The following is a 17,222-nucleotide window of genomic DNA, read 5'->3' as shown; positions in this document are numbered from 1 at the left end:
CAGCCCTCTTCAGATCACCCCACAGATTTTCAGTCGGATTCAGGTCTGGGCTCTGGCTGGGCCATTCCAAAACTTTAATCTTCTTCTGGTGAAGCCATTCCTTTGTTGATTTGGATGTATGCTTTGGGTCGCTGTCATGCTGAAAGATGAAGTTCCTCTTCATGTTCAGCTTTCTAGCAGAAGCCTGAAGGTTTTGTGCCAATATTGACCGGTATTTGGAACTGTTCATAATTCCCTCCAGCTTAACTAAGGCCCCAGTTCCAGCTGAAGAAAAACAGCCCCTTGGCACGATGCTGCCACCACCATGCGTCACTGTGGGGATGGGGTTCTATTGGTGATGTGCAGTGTTGTTTTTGCACCAAACATATCTTTTAGAATTATGGCCAAAAAGTTCAACCTTGGTTTCATCAGACCATAACTCCTTTTCCCACATGCTTTTGGGAGACTTCAGATGTGTTTTTGCAAAATGTAGCCTGGCTTGGATGTTTTTCTTCATAAGAAAAAGCTTTCATCTTGCCCCTCTACCCCATAGCCCAGACATATGAAGAATACGGGAGATTGTTGTCACATGTACCACACAGCCAGTACTTGCCAGATATTCCTGCAGCTCCTTTAATGTTGCTGTAGGCCTCTTGGTCGCCTCCCAGACCAGTTTTCTGCTCGTCTTTTCATCAAATTTGGAGGGACGTCCAGTTCTTGGTAATGTCACTGTTGTGCCATATTTTCTCCACTTGATGTCTTCACTGTGTTCCATGGTAGATGCCTTGGAAATTCTTTTGTACCCTTCTCCTGACTGATACCTTTTAACAATGAGATCCCTCTGATGCTTTGGAAGCTCTCTGTGGACCACGGCTTTTGCTGTGGGATGCGACTAAGAAAACTTCAGGAAAGACCTCCTAGAGCAGCTGCAGTTTATTTGGGGTTAATCAGAGGCACTTTAAATGATGGCCGGTCTATGCTGACTCCTATTTAACATGATTGTGAATGTGATTGCTTAATTCTGAACACAGCTACATCCCCAGTTATAAGAGGGTGTGCACACTTATGCAACCACATTATTTTAGTTTTTTGTTTTGTTTTCTTCCCTCCACCTAAAAGATTTCAGTTTATTTTTCAATTGAGTTGTACAGTTTATAGGTCACATTAAAGGTGGAAAAAGGTCTGAAATGATTTATCTTTGTCTCATTTTTTTACAGCACAGAAACCTGACATTTTAACAGGGGTGTGTAGACTTTTTATATCCACTGTATATATATTGTAAGAAGGTACAAGGAATCATCGTATCATCGTAGATGATAGGTATGTGTCACCGAGGTTCCTGGCCTCAGTGGAGTAAGACTTGATAACCACGGGCGAATCTAGATTCACCTCGGTCACGAGGGTGATGTAGAGACAAAAGAAGAGGGGTGGGGGGCGCACAATAGGGTAGTACATTCAACACAAACTGAATTTGTTTGAAAAATAGAGGTGCTCACCTTTAAGGGTTGTGCAAAATAGACACAACTCTATTGTAGATTTGTAGGTATATATAAACCTTTAGGATCCGTGAATGCAGCCGCAGAAGAAGTGTCTTTGGGATCGGGTGCCCAATCCCCCAAAGGGTGCTTGTAGTAAAAGGAAATTCTGATCAGGCGCAAAATCACTGGTTCCAATATGTCTCTGTAGGTGAATCTTCTTTATTTACATAATAAGTAATTGTGCATAGAACAACGCGTTTCGGGGCTCAAAATGTCCCCTTCATCAGGTTAGCATGTAGTCATAATCAGTGGAGTAAGAGACAGTTTTCTGTGTCAGCAGCAATTGCTGTTTGACACTTTGCTAGCTAGTATGGCTGTAAATAGATGATCCGGGATGGCTCTTACTGGGAGTAGTCAAAGTGCTGGGTGGGTGACTACTCCCCACAGTCCAGACCGGGTTTTGGCAGCACCTGGCTTTCCTTAAATAGGCAGCTGGGTTCAGCAGAGATGTCTCTTTGGGATCTGAGGCTTTGTGCCATGCTGGAGGGCTGAGACCTGCACGCTGGGGAAACAGGCCCCCTAAAGCCTTCGGTGGACTACTGGAGGCAGAACTGCCAGCAAGGTGACTTGTGTTGTATGAACTTTCCATTGTGTGTGAATTAACACCAAGACTGCAAAGTTACGTGCTGTTTTGTGCAATTGCCTCGTGTGAATAAACACTGACGTTTTGAGTTAAGAAATTGTATTTTGCCTCTGTACTGCGCCCGCTTACCCTATCTACCAGAGCGAAACACCACAATATATATAAACAAATGAATCAATGCAATTTTTGACCTAAAGTGGACCCTCAAATTACAGTAGTCTCATCTCACACTATTTTCAGCATGTAATGGTCGGTCACCTCTTGGTAACTTGAAACCACATTCAGCATAAAATGCCACAGATGTTGCCAATCAGAATGGACATTTTACCGGTGGAAAGACTGGCATGTCCTGCTGTGAGGATCAGTGGGCTCACATTAGTTAGACTTCCACTGATCAAACATTCATTACAGATTCCGGGGGAGCAGACTAGGTAGGAAGGAAGGGGGCGGCTAGTGGGCAGGGCTCTGGGAACCCGGTGAAATATTTCATATGTAGGGTCACGCTTGCCAGCTGCAGCTTGTCTGTACCTCTTTAGCAGAATCACTGGGCCTCTTAAAGGGGTTGTCCATGAACAGCAACCTGTTCTAGAATGTGAGCAGGACTGGTTCCCTCCACTTGCATTGCTGCCTATTGGGCTGAGGGAGTGGGACCTTACTACACATAGACCCTATCATCATGCCATAAGAGGGTATAGTAGGAACCCCCTTTTCCTAGTACCAATGGTGCCACCATAAAAGAGAAAAGACCAGGACTTGATCATTAAAAATATTACCTTCTTCGGAGACCCTGGGGTCTGATTTTACTGGACAATTGGACTCCTATGTAAACTAGATACAATACAAAAGCAGAATCGGGGACCACATGGTGTGCAGTCCATAGGCCAAATTTTGACCAGCACTTCCTGAAAAGACATCTGTCACGTGGACTGCAGGCAGCATCTTATAGAGCAGAAGGAGCCGAGCAGAATGATATATCGTTTTATAACTTGCATTTTCCTTATTTACATCATTACCTTTTCTTTATTTAGGAGTCCAGTGGGTGGTGCACACTTATATAAAGAAGGCTTGCCAACCCCTGATAGGGCCACCCACTGGAATCCTAAGCATAGAAAGAGCAGGGATTTCAATTATTCAGTTAAAAGATACAGTATACTGAATATTTTCCTACAAACTATATAAAGCACCTTATAAAAGGATTCACCCCCTTAGTGTTTTACCTGTTTCATTTCATTACAGCTTGGAATTAAAAATGGATTTTTGGGCAGTTTGCACCATTTGATTTACAAAATATGCCAATCACTTGTGCAAAATGTTTAGTTTTTTTTGTTTGTTTTTTTAAACTGCAGCACAAACAATAATTAAGAAAATCTAATATTTACCCAAAGGATGCTTGTAGTAAAAGGAAATTCTGATCAGGCGCAAAATCACTGGTTCCAATATGTCTCTGTAGGTGAATCTTCTTTATTTACATAATAAGTAATTGTGCATAGAACAACGCGTTTCGGGGCTCAAAATGTCCCCTTCATCAGGTTAGCATGTAGTCATAATCAGTGGAGTAAGAGACAGTTTTCTGTGTCAGCAGCAATTGCTGTTTGACACTTTGCTAGCTAGTATGGCTGTAAATAGATGATCCGGGATGGCTCTTACTGGGAGTAGTCAAAGTGCTGGGTGGGTGACTACTCCCCACAGTCAATACTTTGTGGAGCCACTCTTTGCTGCCATTACAGATGCAGGTCTCTATTAACTTACTACATCTAGATTTTTGCCCATTCTTTCAGGTAGAATTGCTCCAACTCCTTCCAGGTTAGATGGGTTGTGTTGGTGTCCAGCAGTCCTCTGGTCATGCCACACATTCTCCATTGGATTTAGGTCTTGACTTAGGTCTAGACATGTAAATGTTTCCCCTTAAACCTTCCAGTGTAGCTTTAGACGTATGTTTAGGGTCATTGTCCTGCTGGAAGGTGAACCTGTGTCACAATTTAGAGTTTTTGAAAGACAGGGTTTCCTCAAGAATTGCCTCGTATTTACTGCCATCCATCTTTCCTTCAACCCTGACAAGTTTTCCAGTCCCTGTTGAAGAGAAGCACCTCCACAGCATGACACTGCCACCACCATGCTTCACTGTGGGAATCATGGGGTGATGGGAAGTGTTGGGATTACACCACACATGGTGTTTCCCTGTGATGGCCAAAAGGTTCAGTCTTAGTCTTACCTCATGAGAACTTTCTTCCATGCGTTTGAGGAGTCAGCTCCATTCTGTTTGGTGAACCTAAAAAAAAAAATGTCTTCTATTTTTCTTTAAGCAATGGCTTTTTCTGGCCTTTCATCCATAAGAGAAACTTCTGTGGGGGGTATGGTTTATAGTAGTCCTAAGGATGGGTATTTCCATCTCCTCTATGGAGTGTACAGCTTCTAGTGGTCCTATGGACAGATACTTCCATCTCCTCTGTGCAGTGTACACCTTATAGTGTCCTATGGACAGGTCCTTCCATCTCCTCTGTGCAGTGTACACCTTATAGTAGTCCTATGGAGAGATCCTTCCATCTCCGCGGTGGAGTGTACAGCTTATAGTGTCATATGGACAGAACCTTCCATCTCCTCGGTGGAGTGTACGGCTTATACTGGTCCTACGGACAGATCCTTCCATCTCCTCGGTGGAGTGTACGGCTTATGGTGGTCCTACGGATAGATCCTTTCATCTCTGTGGAGTGTACGGCTTATAGTGTCCTATGGACAGATCCTTCCATCTCCTCTGTGCAGTGTACACCTTATAGTAGTTCTATGGAGAGATCCTTCCATCTCCTCTGTGGAGTGTACGGCTTAAGCCTTATAGTGTCATATGGACAGAACCTTCCATCTACTCGGTGGAGTGTACGGCTTATAGTGGTCCAACGGACAGATCCTTCCATCTCCTCTGTGGAGTGTACGGCTTATAGTGGTCCTACGGACAGATCCTTCCATCTCTGTGGAGTGTACGGCTTATAGTGTCCTATGGACAGATCCTTCCATCTCCTCTGTGCAGTGTGCACCTTATAGTGTCCTATGGACAGATCCTTCCATCTCCTCTGTGCAGTGTACACCTTATAGTAGTCCTATGGAGAGATCCTTCCATCTCCTCTGTGGAGTGTACGGCTTATAGTGTCATATGGACAGAACCTTCCATCTCCTCGGTGGAGTGTACGGCTTATAGTGGTCCTACGGACAGATCCTTCCATCTCCTCTGTGGAGTGTACGGCTTATAGTGGTCCTACGGACAGATCCTTCCATCTCCTCTGTGGAGTGTACGGCTTATGGTGGTCCTACGGACAGATCTTTCCATCTCTGTGGAGTGTACGGCTTATAGTGTCCTATGGACAGATCCTTCCATCTCCTCTGTGCAGTGTGCACCTTTTAGTGTCCTATGGACAGATCCTTCGATCTCCTCTGTGCAGTGTACACCTTATAGTGTCCTATGGACAGATCCTTCCATCTCCTCTGTGCAGTGTACACCTTATAGTAGTCCTATGGAGAGATCCTTCCATCTCCTCTGTGGAGTGTACGGCTTATAGTGTCATATGGACAGAACCTTCCATCTCCTCGGTGGAGTGTACGGCTTATAGTGGTCCTACGGACAGATCCTTCCATCTCCTCTGTGGAGTGTACGGCTTATAGTGGTTCTACGGACAGATCCTTCCATCTCCTCTGTGGAGTGTACGGCTTATGGTGGTCCTACGGACAGATCTTTCCATCTCTGTGGAGTGTACGGCTTATAGTGTCCTATGGACAGATCCTTCCATCTCCTCTGTGCAGTGTGCACCTTATAGTGTCCTATGGACAGATCCTTCCATCTCCTCTGTGCAGTGTACACCTTATAGTGTCCTATGGACAGATCCTTCCATCTCCTCTGTGGAGTATATGGCTTATAGTAGTCCTATGGACAGAACCTTCCATCTCCTCTGTGCAGTGTACACCTTATAGTGGTCCTATGGACAGAACCTTCCATCTCCTCTGTGGAGTGTATGGCTTATAGTAGTCCTATGGACAGATCCTTCCATCTCCTCTGTGCAGTGTACACCTTATAGTGGTCCTATGGACAGAACCTTCCATCTCCTCTGTGGAGTGTACGTACGGCTTATAGTGTCCTATGGACAGGTCCTTCCATCTCCTCTGTGGAGTGTACGGCTTATAGTGTCCTATAGACAGGTCCTTCCATCTCCTCTGTGGAGTGTACGGCTTATGGTGGTCCTACGGATAGATCCTTCCATCTCTGTGGAGTGTACGGCTTATAGTGTCCTATGGACAGATCCTTCCATCTCCTCTGTGCAGTGTACACCTTATAGTAGTTCTATGGAGAGATCCTTCCATCTCCTCTGTGGAGTGTACGGCTTAAGCCTTATAGTGTCATATGGACAGAACCTTCCATCTCCTCGGTGGAGTGTACGGCTTATAGTGGTCCTACGGACAAATCCTTCCATCTCCTCTGTGGAGTGTACGGCTTATAGTGGTCCTACGGACAGATCCTTCCATCTCTGTGGAGTGTACGGCTTATAGTGTCCTATGGACAGATCCTTCCATCTCCTCTGTGCAGTGTGCACATTATAGTGTCCTATGGACAGATCCTTCCATCTCCTCTGTGCAGTGTACACCTTATAGTAGTCCTATGGAGAGATCCTTCCATCTCCTCTGTGGAGTGTACGGCTTATAGTGTCATATGGACAGAACCTTCCATCTCCTCGGTGGAGTGTACGGCTTATAGTGGTCCTACGGACAGATCCTTCCATCTCCTCTGTGGAGTGTACGGCTTATAGTGGTCCTACGGACAGATCCTTCCATCTCCTCTGTGGAGTGTACGGCTTATGGTGGTCCTACGGACAGATCTTTCCATCTCTGTGGAGTGTACGGCTTATAGTGTCCTATGGACAGATCCTTCCATCTCCTCTGTGCAGTGTGCACCTTTTAGTGTCCTATGGACAGATCCTTCGATCTCCTCTGTGCAGTGTACACCTTATAGTGTCCTATGGACAGATCCTTCCATCTCCTCTGTGGAGTGTATGGCTTATAGTAGTCCTATGGACAGAACCTTCCATCTCCTCTGTGCAGTGTACACCTTATAGTGGTCCTATGGACAGAACCTTCCATCTCCTCTGTGGAGTGTATGGCTTATAGTAGTCCTATGGACAGATCCTTCCATCTCCTCTGTGCAGTGTACACCTTATAGTGGTCCTATGGACAGAACCTTCCATCTCCTCTGTGGAGTGTACGTACGGCTTATAGAGTCCTATGGACAGGTCCTTCCATCTCCTCTGTGGAGTGTACGGCTTATAGTGTCCTATAGACAGGTCCTTCCATCTCGTCTGTGGAGTGTGTGGCTTATAGTGTCCTATGGACAAGTCCTTCCATCTCCTCTGTGGAGTGTACGGCTTATAGTGTCTTATGGACAGATCCTTCCATCTCCTTTGTGAAGGGTACGGCTTATAGTGGTCCTATGGACAGGTCCTTCCATCTCCTCTGTGGAGTGTGAGGCTTATAGTGTCCTATGGACAGAACCTTCCATCTCCTCTGTGGAGTGTACGGCTTATAGTGTCCTATGGACAGATCCTTCCATCTCCTCTGTGGAGTGTACGGCTTATAGTGTCCTATGGACAGATCCTTCCATCTCCTCTGTGGAGTGTCAGGCTTATAGTGTCCTATGGACAGGTCCTTCCATCTCCTCTGTGCAGTGTACGGCTTATAGTGTCCTATGGACAGATCCTTCCATCTCCTCTGTGGAGTGTCAGGCTTATAGTGTCCTATGGACAAGTTCTTCCATCTCCTCTGTGGAGTGTACGGCTTATAGTGTTTTATGGACAGATCCTTCCATCTCCTCTGTGAAGGGTACGGCTTATAGTGGTCCTATGGACAGGTCCTTCCATCTCCTCTGTGGAGTGTACGGCTTATAGTGTCCTATGGACAGATCCTTCCATCTCCTCTGTGGAGTGTCAGGCTTATAGTGTCCTATGGACAGATCCTTCCATCTCCTCTGTGAAGTGTACGGCTTATAGTGTCCTATGGACAGATCCTTCCATCTCCTCTGTGGAGTGTATGGCTTATAGTGGTCCTATGGACAGAACCTTCCATCTCCTCTGTGGAGTGTACGGCTTATAGTGTCCTATGGACAGGTCCTTCCATCTCCTCTGTGGAGTGTACGTACGGCTTATAGTGTCCTATGGACAGGTCCTTCCATCTCCTCTGTGGAGTGTACGGCTTATAGTGTCCTATAGACAGGTCCTTCCATCTCCTCTGTGGAGTGTGCGGCTTATAGTGTCCTATGGACAAGTCCTTCCATCTCCTCTGTGGAGTGTACGGCTTATAGTGTGTTATGGACAGATCCTTCCATCTCCTCTGTGAAGGGTACGGCTTATAGTGGTCCTATGGACAGGTCCTTCTATCTCCTCTGTGGAGTGTGAGGCTTATAGTGTCCTATGGACAGATCCTTCCATCTCCTCTGTGGAGTGTACGTACGGCTTATAGTGTCCTATGGACAGATCCTTCCATCTCCTCTGTGGAGTGTATGGCTTATAGTGTCCTATGGACAGATCCTTCCATCTCCTCTGTGGAGTGTACGGCTTATAGTGTCCTATGGTCAGGTCCTTCCATCTCCTCTGTGCAGTGTACGGCTTATAGTGTCCTATGGACAGATCCTTCCATCTCCTCTGTGGAGTGGACGGCTTATAGTGTCCTATGGACAGGTCCTTCCATCTCCTCTGTGGAGTGGACGGCTTATAGTGTCCTATGGACAGGTCCCTCCATCTCCTCTGTGGAGTGTACGGCTTATAGTGGTCCAGATCCCTCCATCTCCTCTGTGGAGTGTACAGCTTATAGTGTCCTATGGACAAGTCCTTCCATCTCCTCTGTGGAGTGTACGGCTTATAGTGTCCTATGGACAGGTCCTTCCATCTCCTCTGTGGAGTGTACGGCTTATAGTGTCCTATGGACAGGTCCTTCCATCTCCTCTGTGGAGTGTACGGCTTATAGTGTCCTATGGACAAGTCCTTCCATCTCCTCTGTGGAGTGTACGGCTTATAGTGTCCTATGGACAGGTCCTTCCATCTCCTCTGTGGAGTGTACGGCTTATAGTGTCCTATGGACAGGTCCTTCCATCTCCTCTGTGGAGTGTACGGCTTATAGTGGTCCAGATCCCTCCATCTCCTCTGTGGAGTATACAGCTTATAGTGTCCTATGGACAAGTCCTTCCATCTCCTCTGTGGAGTGTACGGCTTATAGTGTCCTATGGACAGGTCCTTCCATCTCCTCTGTGGAGTGTACGGCTTATAGTGTCCTATGGAGAGATCCTTCCATCTCCTCTGTAGAGTGTACGGCTTATAGTGTCCTATGGACAGATCCTTCCATCTCCTCTGTGGAGTGTACGGCTTATAGTGTCCTATGGACAGGTCCTTCCATCTCCTCTGTGGAGTGTACGGCTTATAGTGTCCGGACTTCTATGGACTTAGGCCCCTTGCAGACGAGCGTTCCTCCCGCAGCGAGTCCGCAACGCAGCTCCTGGCCTGACCTCCCAGCGCTGCCGGTGGTCACATAGCATTATATTGATTTATGATGCTATGTAACCCTTACAGTTCTGGAATGTATTGGAAAACACTGGCATAATGCTGGCAGTTGAATACAATACATTCCAGAACTGTAAGGGTTACATAGCATCATAAATCAATATAATGCTATGTGCCCCCCCCCTGGCAGCGCTGGGAGGTCAGGCCGGGAGCTGCGATGCGGTCTCTCGCTGCAGGAGGAACGCTCGTCTGCAAGGGGCCGTAGGGGTCTTTCACAACTGATGTTTTTATATTATTATCATGTGATACTTTGGACACATGGGGGGATCTTATTCAACTAATTATAAAACTTTGGAAGTGAATTGGTTGGACCAGCAAAGGGGGTGAATACATGTGCATTCTCAACTTTTCAGTTTTTATTTATTTATTTAAACAAGGTATTTTTTATTCCCCTGTAACAATTTGGACTATTTTATCAGCTCTATTGCAACAAAACTCTAAGGCTGGGTTCACACCTGAGCGTTTTACAGCGCGTTCCTACGCGCTGTAAAACGCTCAACAGGCAAAAACCAATGATCCCCTATGGGCATGGTTCTCACCTGAGCGTTTTACAGCGCGTACGAACGCGCTGTAAAACGCCCTATGCCCCAAGAAGTACAGGAGCTTCTTTGGGGCGTATGGTCGCGCGTTCCCGCACATAGACTTTCGGGAACGAGCGACAATGGGCGCTTGCTTGTTTCCCTCCCGCGTATGTAAACGCCCAATAAAATCGCGCATACAGAGCGCATACAGAGTACGCTCAGGTCTGAACCCAGCGTAAGGCCTCATGCACACAACCGTGCCATTTTTTGCGGTCCGCAAACCCCGGATCCGCAAAAAACGGAAACCGCCCGTGTGCCTTCTGCAATTTGCGGAACGGAACGGGCGGCCCATTGTAGAAATGCCTATTCTTGTCCGGACAAGAATAGGACATGTTCTATTTTTTTTGCGGGGCCACGGAATGGAGCAACGGCAAAAACGGCGGCTCGGATGCGGATCCAAACAACGGTCGTGTGCATGAGGCCTTGAAAACAGACACACTGTCAGTCTTTCTTGGCCATTTTGCACCAGTGTGTACATCCATTTTCTGGCCGTGTGTCCGTTTTTAATGTCGGTTTTCCTTCCGTCTTTCATGTCAGTTTAAAGCGGACATTAAAAACAGATGAATTTGATTGGCAGTTATTTCTAGACCCACCCTTCTGAGAACACCCACAGGACGGTAGGCCCCCCCAGCTAAAATAATGTCCCCCATAGTGGAGCTATATTTTTTTTTTTTACTGCCCCCAGCTTAAATAATTTCCCCCATTCCTCCATAGTGGCCCCCAGCTTTTTTAAGTTGATTTGCAAAAAAAGAAACCTCCCCTCATCCACATGATGGCGCTGCTGCAGTCTCTCCTCTCTTCATTGAACAGGACCTGCAATGTGTGTGATGACGTCACCGCGCGCTCCCATGTGGCCACGTCATCAGGCATATCGCAGGTCCTGCTCAATGAGGAGAGGAGAGACTGCTGCAGAGCGATCCAGTGGATGAGGAGAGGGGGCCATATTGTTAAAGTGTACCCGTTTTTAAAGACCGTTAGACGGGTCCACTCCTGTCTAAGCAGTTGATTTCAATGGGGTCCGACTGGTCATGGAAACAGTCAAAAATAGGACATGTCCTATTTTTGGACAGACGCTATTCACTGACCGTTAAAAGAACGGCCACGTGAATAGCCCCATAGACTTTTATTGGTGTCATATACATGAGGCCTGAGGGGGCGAACACTTTTGCAAGGTACTGTATAGATGAGCTCCGCTCCTCCTGCTCTAGAACGTGCTACCTGCAGATCAGACGCCTTGCTCAACGTGTCAGGAACCCTTCGACTGGGCAGACTTGTTCGAATGGCTCTTATGTAATTCTACATTTCACAACCCCCCCCCGAAAATAACATGAGCCACAGAAAATGTCCAGGACTGTAATGAACGTAGCTGTCTATGAAAGCACTGGGAAACCTGCATAATCTGACCTCGTGAGATGACAAGACAGGTCTCATCACATTTTTTTTCCAGATACAGCGCCACTCTTGTACCCTGGCTACATCTGGTATTGCAGTATTCAAGTGCAGGGACGGGATACGATATCTTAGGGCACAAAGGAGGTGTTTCAGAGTTCGCCTGATCTTCCTCAGTCACCGAAGTTCATCATAGCTGTAAAAATTAAAATTGTCCTACCTCCCCCATCCTCACCAATTCCAAGCGCTCTTCTGTATATCAGTGTATGACTGCTGGGACCTCCGCTGATCACAAGAGTGGGGGTCCCATTTTCCTTGTGTGAACAGAGCGGTGATCGCGCCTGTCTGCTGCTCTATGAGACTGTCAGTCCCATACCTGCGTGAACATGGCAGGGAGGGGGTCATAGCAGTCGGACCCCCACAGATCATATAGATAAGATAGTGGATATATACGTTTTTTGATGGGTGGCCCCTTTAATAGGTCTGAGCTGCAATACCAGGCTCAACCCATGGACAAAAGGGGCGCTGTTTCTAAAAAAAAAAAACTGCCATTTCTTTTTTCTAATCTCAGAAAATCCAGCAAGTGAATGTGTGCGGTCCGAAGAAATAATGATCAGGCACAGGGGTGCGCCACCAAGGAGGTCAGCTGAGGCGATCGCCTCAGGCAGCACCAGGTAGGAGCAAGAGGGGAGCAACGGAAGGGCCACGGGCAATGAGCGCTTTCATGGTGGCAAAGGGGGTAGGTTGAGGAATTGGCATTGGGGGAATGGGTGCCGTTTCAGTTTTCGCCTCAGGCAGCAGAAAGGCTCGGTGCGCCCCTGATCAGGCATGTCGAGTGTTAGCGTCCCATAAACATGCATCCTCAGTCTAAGGGGGGGCCATCTAACGGATACCTCCCTTCCATAAACATGAAACAACACTTTGATGTTCTGCAGCAGCTGAGGCACTATGCATCCTATGAACAGCATAGCATATATATATATATATTGAGATAAAGTCTCATTCTGGTCACAAAGAAGTTCTGCAGAAGCTGCGGTCTGTAGTACAAGCTTGTAGTAATCATTGGCTGATGTAAAGCTCTACTGCTTGATAAAGAAGTTCTGCAGCGGCTGTGGTGTGAATTAGGTCAGACCCCCCTGTATTATATGGCCACTGACAGCAGCGGGCGGCACATCAGCCCCGGGACATCTTCCTGCCTGTGCGCGCAGCAGCCGGCAGGGGGCGCTGGTCCCGGCAGGGAGAGGGGCAGTCTCATGACTCTCCCTGGGCGGGGCCCGCTGTGGACGGGCTGACTTCTGACTTGTCGGAGCCTCCAGTGAGGAGAAAGGGTGACGGGCTGCCCGGGGGAGGACGTGCTGACACCGGGGAGCAGGTAGGGAGACCCCCGGGGAGGGAGGCCGGGCAAACAGTAACCGCCTGTCTGCCAGGGGGAGGCGGCGCAGCCACTACACAGATGTAGCTGAGCCGAGCGTGTCCTGTAACTCTGGAAGGTGTGCGCTGTTATCACTGTGCTGGGGGAATCCTCCCAGCAAATACACACACACTGCTAGCACAGGGAGTGCACCGGCTCAGCTCTGCTACATCTGTGCTGCCCTGCATGTGGGGGAAGCTCGGGGAACGATAACCCCCATCATCCAGGTAGTGGTTCTGTGCGACGTGACTGATCTAGTGTTTTATTATTGGTATTTATTATTATATATTGTTACTAATACTATCCTTACTACTATTACTACTACTGTCATCGTTATTATTACTACTGTCATTGCTACTAATATTATCCTTACTACTACTACTGTCAATCTTATTATTATTATTATTACTACTGTCATTGTTATTATTACTACTGTCATTATCATTGCTACTAATACTATCCTTACTGCTGTCGTTCTTATTATTACTACTACTGTCCTTATTACTAATACTATCCTTATTACTACTACTGTCATTCTTATTATTACTACTACTGTCCTTATTACTAATACTAAGCTTATTACTACTACTGTCATTCTTATTATTACTACTACTACTGTCCTTATCATTGCTACTTTACTAATGTCATTATTATTACTACTACTGTCATTCTTCTTCTTATTATTATTATTATTACTACTACTACTGTCATTCTCATTATTATTACTACTACTACTGTCCTTATTACTAATACTATCCTTATTACTACTGTCATTCTTATTATTACTACTACTGTCCTTATTACTAATACTATCCTTATTACTACTGTCATTCTTATTATTACTACTACTGTCATTGCTAGTATTATCATTCTAAATATTATTACTACTATAATTCTTCTTACTACAACCATATTATAATTTATATTGCCACTACAGCTGCTACTACTACTACTCATTTTTATTACTGTAGTTCTTAATATTACTAATACTACCATTATTATTACTACTTTCATTATTACTACTACTATCATTTATAACATTATTGCTATTACTACTACCATATTATTATTATTACTACTACCATATTAGTATTACTACTACTACTACTATCATTCTTGTTTATTATCACCGTCCTTATTGCGGACACTCTCCTGTGGATGCGGCGTGCTGCTCCTCAGCCACAGCGGCTCTTTCCGTGGCAGTCCGTATCACTATGTCCCCTTTGTTCCCCACCCTTTGCCCAATGGTGCGCGGTTTGATAGATTTGGGGGGTCATTTATCAAACAGGTGTAAAGTAGAACTGGCTTAGTTACCCATAGCAACCAACCAATCAGATTCCATCTTTCATTTTTCACCGCTCCTTTGGAAAATGAAAGGTGGAATCTGATTGGCTGCTATGAGAAACTAAGCCAGTTCTACTTGACACCAGGTTGATAAATGACCCCCTTGGTGTTTATCCTGGACTGATGCAATTGCATTAATAAATATGCCCCAATGATGGTAGATTGGGTGCGAGACGGGGCCTTTAAAAGCCGCAGCTTTTTTACTACACGACATCTGCAAACTAATAGTAGTCACAGTAGCCTGCGTTGTCACCTTCCTTGGCTAACCTCCGCCACTCCAGCTGTGGTAAAACTACAACTCCCAAGATGCACACTTGCTTGACTGTTCTCAGAACTCCATAGAAATGAATGGAGCATGCTGGGAGTTGTAGTTTCACCACTGGCCTAGGTGCCGCTCAGTCCCCTTCAAGTGAACGGGGCTGAGCTACAAAACCTCTTTCCAGTAGATGGCGCTCTGCTTGGTAAGCTGTGAGGAGGCCGCAGAGTGCACCAGACCTCCCATGAGCCCCGCGGCCTCTTCAAACCTCTCCCCCACTGATCTGATACTATTAAACATTCGGAGAACCCCTTTATGCTGAGTAGTCCTCTACCTAGCCTGGTCATATTTATCACAAGCTCTATAGAGAGAGCTTCTCTGGGCCTGTACCTTAAAGGGGTAGTATCGTCTTGGACATTGGGGGTATATTGCTAGGTTATGCCCCCAATGTCTGATCGGTGTGGGTCCCACCTATCCTTAGAACGGAGCCCGCAAAGTGCAGGAGGACGCACCACGCAAGCGCGGTCTTCGTCCATTCATTTATATGGGAGCGCCGAAAATTGCAGAGAGCTGTCTCGGCTATTTCCGTAAGCCCCATAGAAATGAATGGAGCTGTAGCCGCGCTTGCGCAGTGCATTTCCCGTTGATTTCAACGGCGCTTGGCTATTTTCTGCAGTCCCATAGAAGTGAATGGAGGTCGGCTGTGCATGTACTTTGCAGGCTCAGTTTTAAGGCTCTGGGACCTGCGCCTGTCAGACATTGGGGGCACATCCTAGCAGCAGAAAGGGGTAAGCACTGCTCCAAGTATAGTCTCTCCACATGTTAGTACAGGCCGGGAAACTCCTTTAAACTGCATCATGTGACTTCAGTTGTATCACTCGCTAGCGCCACCTTTTTTGGATGTGGTTCCCATCAGTCAAAGTCTTAGGCCTCTTTCACACGGGCATTCCGGATGCGTCGTGTGTGCATTGCGGGAAACCTGCGCGAGTGCGCACGCAATTTCAGTTCAGTTTTGACTGCGATTGCGTTGCGTCGTTCAGTTTTTATCGCGCGGGTGCAATGCGTTTTGCACGCGCGTGATAAAAAACTGAATGTGGTACCCAGACCCGTTCCCGGACTTCTTCACTGAAGTTCGGGTTTGGGTTAGGTGTTCTGTAGGTTTTATTATTTTCCCTTATAACATGATTATAATGGAAAATAATAGCATTCTTACTACAGAATGCTTAGTAAAATGCCGATTGAGGGGTTAAAAAAATAAATAAAAATTAACTCGCCTCACCCACTTGATCGCGCAGCCGGCATCATCTTCTTTCTTCTTCTTTCAGGACCTGCAAAAAGGACCTTTGACGTCAGCGCAGGTCCTGCTGAATGAAGATAGAAGATCCTTCTATCTTCATTCAGCAGGACCTGCGCTGACGTCACCACGTGATGAGCGCGATGATGTCATCAAAGGTCCTTTTGCAGGTCCTGAAAGAAGAAGAAAGAATATGATGTCGGCTGCGCAATCAAGTCGGTGAGGCAAGTTTTTTATTTATTTTTTAACCCCTTAATCGACATTTTACTTCGCATTCTGTATTAAGAATGCTATTATTTTCCGTTCATAACCATGTTATAAGGGAAAATAATACAGTGAATTTACTTTAATGGGGTCTCCGGGGTTGCTCATCCCTGTTATGTCCTAGCAACCATGTGTGAAAATCACGCAGCCCCATTCATTTCTATGGGGTCTTCGTTGCGTGAATACCGCAGAATATAAAACATGCTGCAATTTTTCACGCAACGCACAAGTGGTGCGTGAAAATCGCCGCTCATGCACACAGCCCCATTGAAGTGAATGGGTCCGGATTCAGTGCGGGTGCAATGCGTTCACCTCAACCATTGCACCCGCGTGGAAAACCCGCCCGTGTGAAAGGGGCCTTACTGTTTACCAGGCTTTGGAAGCAGAATATCCATCTGCTGTTTTGGGGTGTTTGCCCCTCATCAGTAGGGTACAGGATTCTGGCCGGCTGAGTGAGCTGCCAAAAGGGGGCACTAGCGAGACGGTTTCTATTTTTATGGGCAATACCTGTTTGCATAAAACGTCTACACGCGGAAGAAGAGTGTTGTTGATGGAAATACACAAATGTGTCGGGGACAATCTGCTTTACAGCCAGGACGGATACAATCTTTACCGGAAGTTTTCAGGCATCGCTGATATTGTCGATACGCTGAATTCCTTTCCTGACCGCTCTACCTGTCATTCATCTGCAGACACTGGTCAGATTCCTTGGGTTGGGGGGGTTTGTAAGATTGGATTAGGGCTTATGTACAAAACCATTGCCCGGCCGTGCCCCGTATTGCGGCAACGTGCACATCGTATCACGGATATCCGAGAGATGCGGTGCGGAGCAGAGGCATGGATTGGAAGCGCTACAGAGTGCTTCCGTGGTTTTTCTGTCGTTGCATGCACTACTTTTTTTCAGTGCGGACCGTCAGATGCGGATCGCGGACCCCATTCAAGTGTATGGGTCCTGCTTCCGCAATTTGCGGTCTGTCGCACGGGCCCGGCCGGAACACAT

At 46.6% G+C, this 17,222-nt stretch overlaps 1 protein-coding gene across 2 annotated transcripts in view; it reads left to right on the top strand.

Moving 5' to 3' along the window:
• Positions 1-12,933: 12,933 nt before the first annotated feature.
• The window catches only part of LOC121003102 (dynamin binding protein), a 123,850-nt gene continuing 119,561 nt past the window's right edge, over positions 12,934-17,222 (top strand). For both annotated transcript variants that reach the window (XM_040434676.1, XM_040434678.1), the window contains exon 1: positions 12,934-13,025. The gene's annotated coding sequence lies outside the window, so the exon portion shown is untranslated. The remainder of the gene's footprint in view (positions 13,026-17,222) is intronic.

The sequence above is a fragment of the Bufo bufo genome, chromosome 6 (genome assembly GCF_905171765.1).
Source record: "Bufo bufo chromosome 6, aBufBuf1.1, whole genome shotgun sequence".
Classification (NCBI taxonomy): domain Eukaryota; kingdom Metazoa; phylum Chordata; class Amphibia; order Anura; family Bufonidae; genus Bufo; species Bufo bufo.
Note: the sequence above shows the minus strand (reverse complement) of the source record. Positions and strands in the feature narration are given on the sequence as shown.